The sequence below is a fragment of the Neofelis nebulosa genome, chromosome 1 (genome assembly GCF_028018385.1).
Source record: "Neofelis nebulosa isolate mNeoNeb1 chromosome 1, mNeoNeb1.pri, whole genome shotgun sequence".
Classification (NCBI taxonomy): Eukaryota; Metazoa; Chordata; class Mammalia; order Carnivora; family Felidae; genus Neofelis; species Neofelis nebulosa.
In genome coordinates this window covers 236,522,758-236,532,594 of record NC_080782.1, presented here as the reverse complement: position 1 = coordinate 236,532,594, position 9,837 = coordinate 236,522,758, and the positions used below count along the sequence as shown (strand labels likewise).

At 41.4% G+C, this 9,837-nt stretch overlaps 1 non-coding gene across 1 annotated transcript; it reads left to right on the top strand.

The window, feature by feature from the left end:
- Nucleotides 1-917: 917 nt before the first annotated feature.
- On the top strand, nt 918-1,002 carry TRNAQ-UUG (transfer RNA glutamine (anticodon UUG)). Its single transcript has one exon. It is a non-coding gene; the product is annotated as a tRNA-Gln (tRNA).
- The last annotated feature ends 8,835 nt before the right edge of the window (nt 1,003-9,837 follow it).

Here is a 9,837-nt window from a genome sequence, read left to right as displayed (position 1 = left end):
TCAACGTTTTTTATTTATTTTTGGGACAGAGAGAGACAGAGCATGAACGGGGGAGGGGCAGAGAGAGAGGGAGACACAGAATCGGAAACAGGCTCCAGGCTCCGAGCCATCAGCCCAGAGCCTGACGCGGGGCTCGAACTCACGGACCGTGAGATCGTGACCTGGCTGAAGTCGGACGCTTAACCGACTGCGCCACCCAGGCGCCCCAACAAGGTAATACCTTTGAAAGCGCTGAGAGCAATGGCTGTGTAGGTTCTCTTAGTATCTGTGGAGGAGGAAATCAACACACTGCAAGGCTAAGTCAATCTCTCAAGATCCTACCCAGTAGGATCCCGACCCAACCCAGATTCTTCCATCCAGATTCTTCGCTGCACATAGAGGAATACAGGGGAAAGTTTCCTAAGAAAAGAAACAATTCACCGAGCGACAGCTAGGCTACATATTTAACAACGGGAAAACAGCCACAACAGAACACTAAACAGCAATGACGATTGAGAAATTGTATGTACATCCATCAATGGGAATAAAATGTACCATCAACCAGGAACCTGTGCGTAGGCCTCTGAACCCTTCAACGAAAGAACTAAAGGACAGATAAGAAGCATTAAAGGTGAGGTTAAACACTTTTCTTCGGAAACATTTCCTCCCGGAAAGTTTACCTGTCACGTGTTTTTCAACAACTTTGAGATGTAAAAAAGAGAAAGAAATACTACAGTCTATCGTTGGGGCTAAGAACGTTTCAGGCATCTGGAAGTTCACGGGCACTAACAATCCGATCACACCTGTAGAGGTAACATGAACAAATGAAGCTCAGAGTAAATTCAAAATCCAGATGATCCTATTCATAACTGATCTTTTCTCAGCCTTTTGGCCAGAGTCACTTGTAGATCACACTTAATCAATCACTTGCGTGGGGCGCCTGGGTGGCTCAGTCGGTTGGGCATCTGACTTTGGCTCAGGTCGTGATCTCACGGTTCGTGGGTTCGAGCCCCGCGTCGGGCTCTGCGCTGACAGCTCAGAGCCTGGAGTCTGCGGCTGATTCTGTGTCTCCTTCTCTCTCGGCCCCTCCCCGGCTTGTGCTCTGTCTCTCAAAAATAAATTTTATTGACCACCACCTAACTGGTCTCCTTATCTCCCTAATGTCCCGGGGCTAAAATGCCACACCCTTCTCCTGGCAACACACCCCAAATAATGTCTGTCTTCTCAGCTATACTGAAAAGTCTGTCACCGCAGGGGCTGTCTTACTCATCTTCGGGGCTCTGATGCTTATGCCTGGCTACAATGGAGTTCAAAGAGTGTTTGCTAAATAAACCAAACTCAGTTAAGAATTGGTTACAATGTAATACTACAGAATGCTAGTAGGTGGCGCCATGTTTTCTTTTTGAGCTGAAGGTAAAAAGATCTCTGGATATTTGGGAAAAGAAACGCGAGAGCACAGGAATATTTAGACTACAAAAGCAACCTTGCTAACTGGTACACTCACACAGGTACCTGGGAAAAGATACACCTGTACAGGTATATGACCCAAAGAGCCCCTAGGAGATCTAACTGTTAATAAAAAGTCCCTTCCTGGGAAATCCCTTTCTGCAAGCTTTTAGCACCTAGGCTACAATGTATGCTATTGTGCGGGATCAGTAACTGTTTCCATGGTTAATTTAATTTTTTTTATTTTTTCTTTAACATTTTATTTATTTTTGAGAGACAGACACAAAGCAGGAGCAGGGGAGGGGCAGAGAGAAAGGGAGACACAGAATCCCAAGCAGGCTCCAGGCTCTGAGCTGTCAGCACAGAGCCTGACTCGGGGCTCAAACCCACGAACCAGGAGATCATGACCTGAGGCTGAAGTCAGACGCTCAACCGACTGAGCCACCCAGGCGCCCCTCCATGGTTCATTTTAGGAAAGTGAACTTGCCCTTTATAAAAAGTTGTGTCTAAATTGCCACCTACTGAAATTACAAGACAACTATGCACAGACCTAAAGTAATCGGAGTATGAAAATTCTTTATGCTTTAAGAAAAACTCACATAATTTTCTTAACTAAGGAACCTAAGTAGGAGTGATTTAGAAGTATTTGCAGATATATGAAAGTTTTAAAGTTTGGCTTTTTGTGCCAAGAAGATACCTATCTACACTGATATGTAAACTGTCTATATTTCCTGGAAAAGCTAAAGCCTGGATAATTAATGAATTACTCAACTCATATATACCCAGGGATTAAGTGTTATGTGAACCAGTTTTTAAATTCCTTCCGGAAACAGAATTCTAAATGTTTAAAAAATTGTTGGTGGGCTTAGTAGCCAGGGAACAATTCAATTTAACAAACATTTATTCAATGCCCCCACAGACCAGGCGCAGGATTAGTTATTAAGCAACCTCTGTTAAGATATAATTGGTTTTATTTTGCAGCTGTAAAAACACTGTGCAGCTTTGGAAAATTAAGGAAAATAAGAGTACCCATAATACAACCACGCAATGGCAACTGCTATTAGCACTGTGGTGAACTTCAATCTAAATTTTTTCCCTCGAGTTTTTAATTTTTTTAATGTTTATTTATTTATTGTGAGAGAGAGAGCTAGCAGGGGAGGGTCAGAGAGAGGGAAAGAGAGAATCCCAAGCAGGCTCCACTCTGTCAGCATGGAGCCCAAAGGGAGCTTGAACTCACCAAGGGAGAGATCATGACCTGAGCCCAAATCAAGAGCAGGATGCTTAATCAACTGAGCCACCCAGGTGCCCCTGCCCTAGAGTTTTCTAAAGCCTGTATTTTTAAACTTCATCACATATAGCTTTTTTTTTCACCCAGAATTTTAGCAAAATTATTTCTCATGTTACTAAAAATGTTTTCTGAACAAAATTTTAATCTCACATAAGATTATACAGATTTGGGAGGCACCTGGCTGGTTCAGTTGGTTGAGCATCCAACTTCAGCTCAGGTCACGATCTCGCAGTTGACCGAGTTCAAGCCCCACGTTGGGCTCTGTGCCGACCGCTCAGAGCCTGGAGCCTGCTTCAGATTCTGTGTCTCCCTCTCTCTCTGCCTCTCCCCCACTCGTGCTCTGTCTCTCTCTGTCTCAAAAATAAAGATAAACATTTAAAAAAAATTTTTTTAAGATTATACAGATTTTTAAGGCTTTGCTACCTGTTGTCAAATTGATGTACAAAAAGGTTGCATCGATTCATACACCCACCAACAAAATATTAAAATGCTTACCTCTACACGTCTTCATTACTGGATATTAAGATTCCTTTAAATGCTTGCCAAAATAATGTGTGAAGCTTATTATCTTGAGTTTTCCCCATTTTCTATCTTATAAGAGAGTTAACATTTTTCATATGCTTAATGACAGCCTATGTTACTCTCTTTATAAATTTCCTGTTCAATTTTTAAACAATGTTTTCTGTTGACATGAAAGTTTAATATGAAAAAGGAATTCGTCCATATTGATTTGTTAGAACTCTTGGTATTTAAGGGCATTGATTCATTTGTCTCGTGGTTTTTAGTTTTTCAATGTATAGAAGCCTTTGATTTTTACATAGTCAATTTTTTTCTTTATGGCTTCTATTTGCGGTATCATGCTTAGGAAAGAATTACCCACTTTCATATTATATTTATCTATATTTTCTTCTAGTTTAATATTACTTCTTTTAAGTAATTAAAGTAATTACTTCTTTAAGTAATTAAAGATCTTTTAAGATCTTTAATACATCTGGGGCGGCTGGGTGGCTCAGTAGGTTGAGTGTCCGACTTCGACTCAGGTCATGATCTCGCAGCTTGTGAGTTCGAGCTCCGAGTCGGGCTCTGTGCTGACAGCTCGGAGCCTGGAGCCTGCTTTGGATTCTGTGTCTCGCTCTCTCTCTCTCTGTCCCTCTCCCACACTTGTACTCTGTCTCTCTCTCTCTCTCTCTCTCTCTCTCTCTCAAAAATAAACATTTTAAAAAAGATCTTTAATACATATGAAATTTATTTGGCACAACAAATGAGTGGGTATCTATTTTTATTTTTTATATACATTAAAAAATTGTTTTAGTATTTATATTTTTGAGAGAGAGAGAGAGCACGCGCACAAGCGGGGAGGGACAGAGAGAGACGGTATAGAATCTGAAGCAGGCTCTAGGCTCTGAGCTATCAGCACAGAGCCCGATGTGAAGCTTGTATTCACAAGTTATGAAATCATGACTTGAGCCAAAGCCTGAGACTTAACCGACAGAACCACACAGGTGCCCCTATTTTTATTGTTTTAACAAATACTTACCCGCTTAACACAACACCATTTATTAAATGGTCATCCTTCCACAAAAATAAAAGTGAAGCACCTTCATCTTATAGTAAGTTCTAATATATACTTTGATCTATATCTGAATATCTCTTTTATTCCACTTATCTGTTCATTTATTTTGACCCCAGAATCCATACTGTTTGATTACAAATACATGTTTTAACTTCTACTAGGGCAAATTTCTCCTGATAGCATTCTTTTCTCCCCCCCCACCAAAAAACTTTAAAAATATTCTCCTACATTTATTCATCTAGATAAATGTTAGAAACATTCAGTCATATTTTTTAAAAAGCATCCCATTGGAATCTTTAATTAGGGATCATTATTATATGTACATGTTAACTCAGAAAAAACTGGCAGCTTTACAATATGGAGTCTTCTCTTCCAGAACATTTTTCAAATCTTCAAGTCCTTTGACATCTAAGAGTTTTGCAGTTTCCTTCTTGTGGGTCCTGCGTGTATCTTGTAAAATGTATCCCTAGACTTTTTTGTAATCATATATTGGATCCTTTTTTTTCCCATTACATTTCTAATCATTTATTGTTGGTAATCACACTTTGGGCATAAGTCTCTTCTCCTGTATTTTCAAATTGTGCCTTTAGAATAGCCCCCAAGAAACTGGATAATTTGGTATAAGACTATGGATACATGGAGAAACTCTTGTCAAACTGCTGTAAAATTTTCACACCACAAGTAAAATATTTTAAGGAACCTGTTTTATACCACCCTGAACTATTCAGTGTTATCTTTGTAAATCAATAATTCATTGGAAGTAAATGGTATATCCTTTAATTTACATTTTTTTACTACATGTGAAGGTGAACATTTCCCCATAACTTTCATCTATTTTGCAGCCTTTTTTTTTTAATGTTTATTTATTTTTGAGAGAGAGAGACAGAACACAAGTGGGGAGGGGCAGAGAGAGAAGGAGACACAGAATCCCAAGCAGGCTCCAGGCTCTGGGCTGTCAGCACAGAGCCTGACGCGGGGCTCGAACTCACGAACCTCAAGATCATGACCTGAGCTGAAGTCAGATGCTTAACCGACTGAGCCACCCAAGCACCCCTAGTTTGCAGTCTTGTGCATAAAAGACATTACCATGGATACGGATTATGTTTACAAACAAAAATGCCATTGCTTGAGATAAACAGAGTTCATCTAGCCTAGTAAGGAACTAAATGGAGGAGTGTCTGGGCACAGAAATGATTGGGGTACTAGTGGCACTTGGTGGGTGGGTGCCAGGGACGCTAGATGTCGCCCGATTCACGGGATGGTCCTGCATAATGATGAATATCATACCAACCATTGTTATGAGTGAAAAACTTACCTATAATTTTCTGTGCTTACAACCTATTTCTGTTTTACACACACATTTTTGCATCATTTGGATATACGGTGACATTTCGAGGCACGCAAGTAGAATGTAAGTCAAGACAAAAATTGTGCTTTGATTTGTTGGAATACTAACAGTTGTTCAACCATTGGACAGTTATGTCACTAACGACAACATACTTACATTATTGACATTGCCAGTACAACACTTTGTTATCAGTTTTTCGAGCTGCCCCATTCACACTGATTCTAAGAACAGGGCAAAATCTGGTCTAATAATTGAATCTTCTGGTGTAATCATGCTCAAACATTTACATCTAAAAATACACGTCAGTTTATAAAAAACGACTTGCTTTTTATTTGTCCTATGCTTTAAAACTTAGGGAAATATATTTTTGATGCTATCGCTATTGTAATAACATATAAGCAGGTTATATTCTCTGTATGTTTAATTGCAAGATAGTAAAGGGAGCGTTGCAAAACACTGGCACAAAACGTGGGTCTTGACAGTGAAAATATTAACACCCTAGGACCAAAACGTATGCCAGGAAATCTAAGATTTGGTCAGTATTAGAAAACACTTTAATGGAATTCATAGTACTAGCAGATCTAAGGAGAAAATCATATGATCATCTTGATAAATGTTGAAAAGTCTTTGATAAAATTCAGTACTCATTCCTAAAAATTCTTGAGAAAAGAGAAGTGGGGTAACGCTTCCTTAACATGCTATATTAACATAAGATAGCCTATCACTTTATTTTCTGTATTTGGATGCTTTGACACCTGGGGACTTGCTGATCCAAGAAAAGTGACCCCTCCCAGGATCAGCTCATTCCTAGAGACAGTAAACAACTCGCCTATAAGACCACCTCCTTTACTGGGCTCTCAGATTCTGGACCACAATCTCCCTACCCTAGTTACCCCAGAGCCAAGTAAGAGACAACTAAGGATAGGCTTTAGGCCCAAGAGCCTGCTGAAATTATTCAAGCCAGCCATCCTAGACCTACTTACTTGGCCTCACCCTTCCTTTCCATGGAAACCACAATAAAGGCTCCTGACCACATACATTTTCCCCTACCTCTCCCCCTTCCTCTTGGCTGACCCTGGGGCTTCCTCATGTGGTCCCCAAGGTGCGGCTCGTCCCTTCTTTGAGGGATCTGAGTATAACAAGTTATCTTTTTTTTTTTTTTTAACATTTGTTTACTTTTGAGAGAGAAAGAAACAGAGTGCTAGTAGAGGAAAGGCAGAGAGAGAGAGAAAGAGAGGGAGACACAGAATCTGAATCAGGCTCCAGGTTCTGAGCTGTCAGAACAGAGCCTGATGTGGGGCTTGAACTCACAAATGGTGAGATCATGACCTGAGCCGAAGTCATACACTTAACCAACCGGGCCACTCAGGCACCCCAACAAGTTGTCTTTTCAACGAAAGTCATCTCTTGATCTGTTGGCCTTGCCATACTTAAATAATAAAACCCATGTTTTAAAACACATGGCAAAATACATAAAATCCAGCCCTAAAGTCAGCTTCTTTTTTAATGGAGAAATGCAAGAGCTATTGCCATGAAAGTCAAGAACAAGGCAAGACACCCATGATCTGCACAACCATTTAACATTCTTCTTGGCGTTCTAGTCAGTGCAATTTGACTAAAGGAAACAGGCATAAGGAAAAACCATTTTTGAAAATAAAACAACCTCTAATTGCAGATGACAGACTAGCATATCTAGAACATGCCAGAAAACCAACGATAAAGCAATTCAAACAATAAAACCTTCAAAAGCTAGCAGGCTATAAAATCAACATGCGAAAATCAATAGCACCGACATCTATTTTTTGGTCTGACAGGCAAAGAGCCGGGAACTCATCACTCCCAGCCTCACAAGAGGGCTGGAGGGGCGGGGCGTAGCTAAAGAAACTGAAAATCAACGGTGATTTCAGATCCATCCAAGGACTGAGATCAGACATGCTGACACTCTGAAACCTGGAGAGACAGGTAGGCAGATACAGAAAATCAGAGTGTGAGGGAGTACAGGCTGCACCGGGGCGTGGCAGGGGCACTTGAGGGCAGATGACTAATTTCTAGAGGCTAGCCTGAGAGAGAAGAAAAAACCACAAGCCCCGTCTTCGAGCACCCCACGCTTTGCTGAGTTTTACCTCCAGGAGTCCCACGAGATCCTCAGGGGGAAGGGGGAAGGTAACCACTTTGAAATAAGCCCAGAGCACTCTGCTCTCCTTCACGATGGCCTGCCCTCAACAGAAAATCTTTTGCCAGAGCATAACCACCCCCCACCCCAGGTCTCACCAGAGCCTAACGTACCCGTGGGGAGGGAAATAGCCACTCCGGGACCCTGCAGTATTCCTTACCTAACCAGTGTGGGAGGGTGGGGCAGGTGGCTAAGGTGGCCCAGGGCTCACTTAAAGACTGAAATGTAATGACAGGACTATATACTGTTTCTCCCCCTCCCATGCCTTACCGCCACACCAATGGGACTCCTGGAGATTACAGGAAAGAACTGAAAACTTTAGGCCCCATTTAAGACTGAGTGTCTCGGGGAAACCCAAAGACAGCCAGGGGTTCAAAACCAAGGATATCAAAAGAAAATTTCAGCCTTGGAAACCCCAGCTCTGGCAAAGAGCAAATACAACCTCACTTCTGGCCAGATTAACGTGAAAACTCACTCTTAAAGCCTATTTACCTCAGTTTCTTTGACCCAATACATCATGTCTGGCTTTTTTTTTTAATTAATTTTTTTTTTACATTTTTGAGAGAGACAGAGACAGAGCATGAATGGGAGAGGGGGAGAGGAAGAGAGGGAGACACAGAATCCAAAGCAGGCTCCAGGCTCTGAGCTGTCAGCACAGAGCCTGATGCGGGGCTTGAACCCACAAACCAAGAGATCATGACTTGAGCCAAAGTCAGACGGTTAGCCGACTGAACCAACCAGGCACCCCATCATGTCTGGCTTTCAACGAAAAATGACAAAGCCTACCAAAAGGCAGAAAGTAGTCTGAAAAGAGGAAGCAAGCGTCAGAACCAGACTTGGATATAGCTGAGACTTTTGGCATTATCACACCAGGAATTTTAAATAACCATGATTAATACCTAAGTGTTTTAATGGGGAAAGTAGGCAATATTCAAGAACAGATGGGTAGTATGAGCAGAGAGGTGGAAATTTTGAGAAAGAATGGAAAGGAAATGTGAGATCAAATACACAAAACATAAATGAAGAATACACTGGACGAGCTCTTAGTAGGCTGGACGTGGCCAAGGAAAGATCCAGTGAACTTGAAGATGGAAAAACAAAGAATGCAGAAGATCTCTCTCAACCCATATGGAGTGATTTCCAGGAAATATAAAGTGAAAAAGAAAAAAGGCAGAATAAGACATAGATAGTATGCTGTCTTTTGTGTAAGAAAGAAGGGGCAATGAGAAAATATACACGATCTGCTTCTCGTTACAAGAAGAAACACAGGACCAGCAGAACCACCACTACTAAGAGGAAGGGGAGAATGGAGTAGAAGGGATACAGGAGAGAATAACAATTCTCTGAATATGATATTTTGCATAGTTTTGACTTTTGAGAGCATATTAATGTCTTACATCTTTTTTTTTTAATTTTTAAAAAAATTTTTTTTTCAACGTTTTTTATTTATTTTTGGGACAGAGAGAGACAAAGCATGAACGGGGGAGGGGCAGAGAGAGAGGGAGACACAGAATCGGAAACAGGCTCCAGGCTCCGAGCCATCAGCCCAGAGCCTGACGCGGGGCTCGAACTCACGGACCACGAGATCATGACCTGGCTGAAGCCGGACGCTTAACCGACTGTGCCACCCAGGCGCCCTTTTTTTAAAATTTTTTTTTTCAACGTTTTTTATTTATTTTTGGGACAGAGAGAGACAAAGCATGAACGGGGGAGGGGCAGAGAGTTTTTTTTAATTTTTTAATGTTTATCTATTTTTGAGAGAGAGACAAAGCACAATCAGGGGAGAGGCAGAGAGAGAGAGGGGGACACAGAGTGTGAAGCAGGTTCCAGGCTCCAAGCGCTCAGCACAGAGCCCTACGCGGGGCTCAAACTCCCGAACTGTGAGATGGTGACCTGACCCGAAGTCGAACATTTAACTGACTGAGCCACCCAGGTGCCCCTAATGTTCTACATCTTAAAAATAAAATTGAATCCATGTATTCCATTTGAATCCATTTGAATGTATTATTCAAAAAATAAAATGAAGTCAA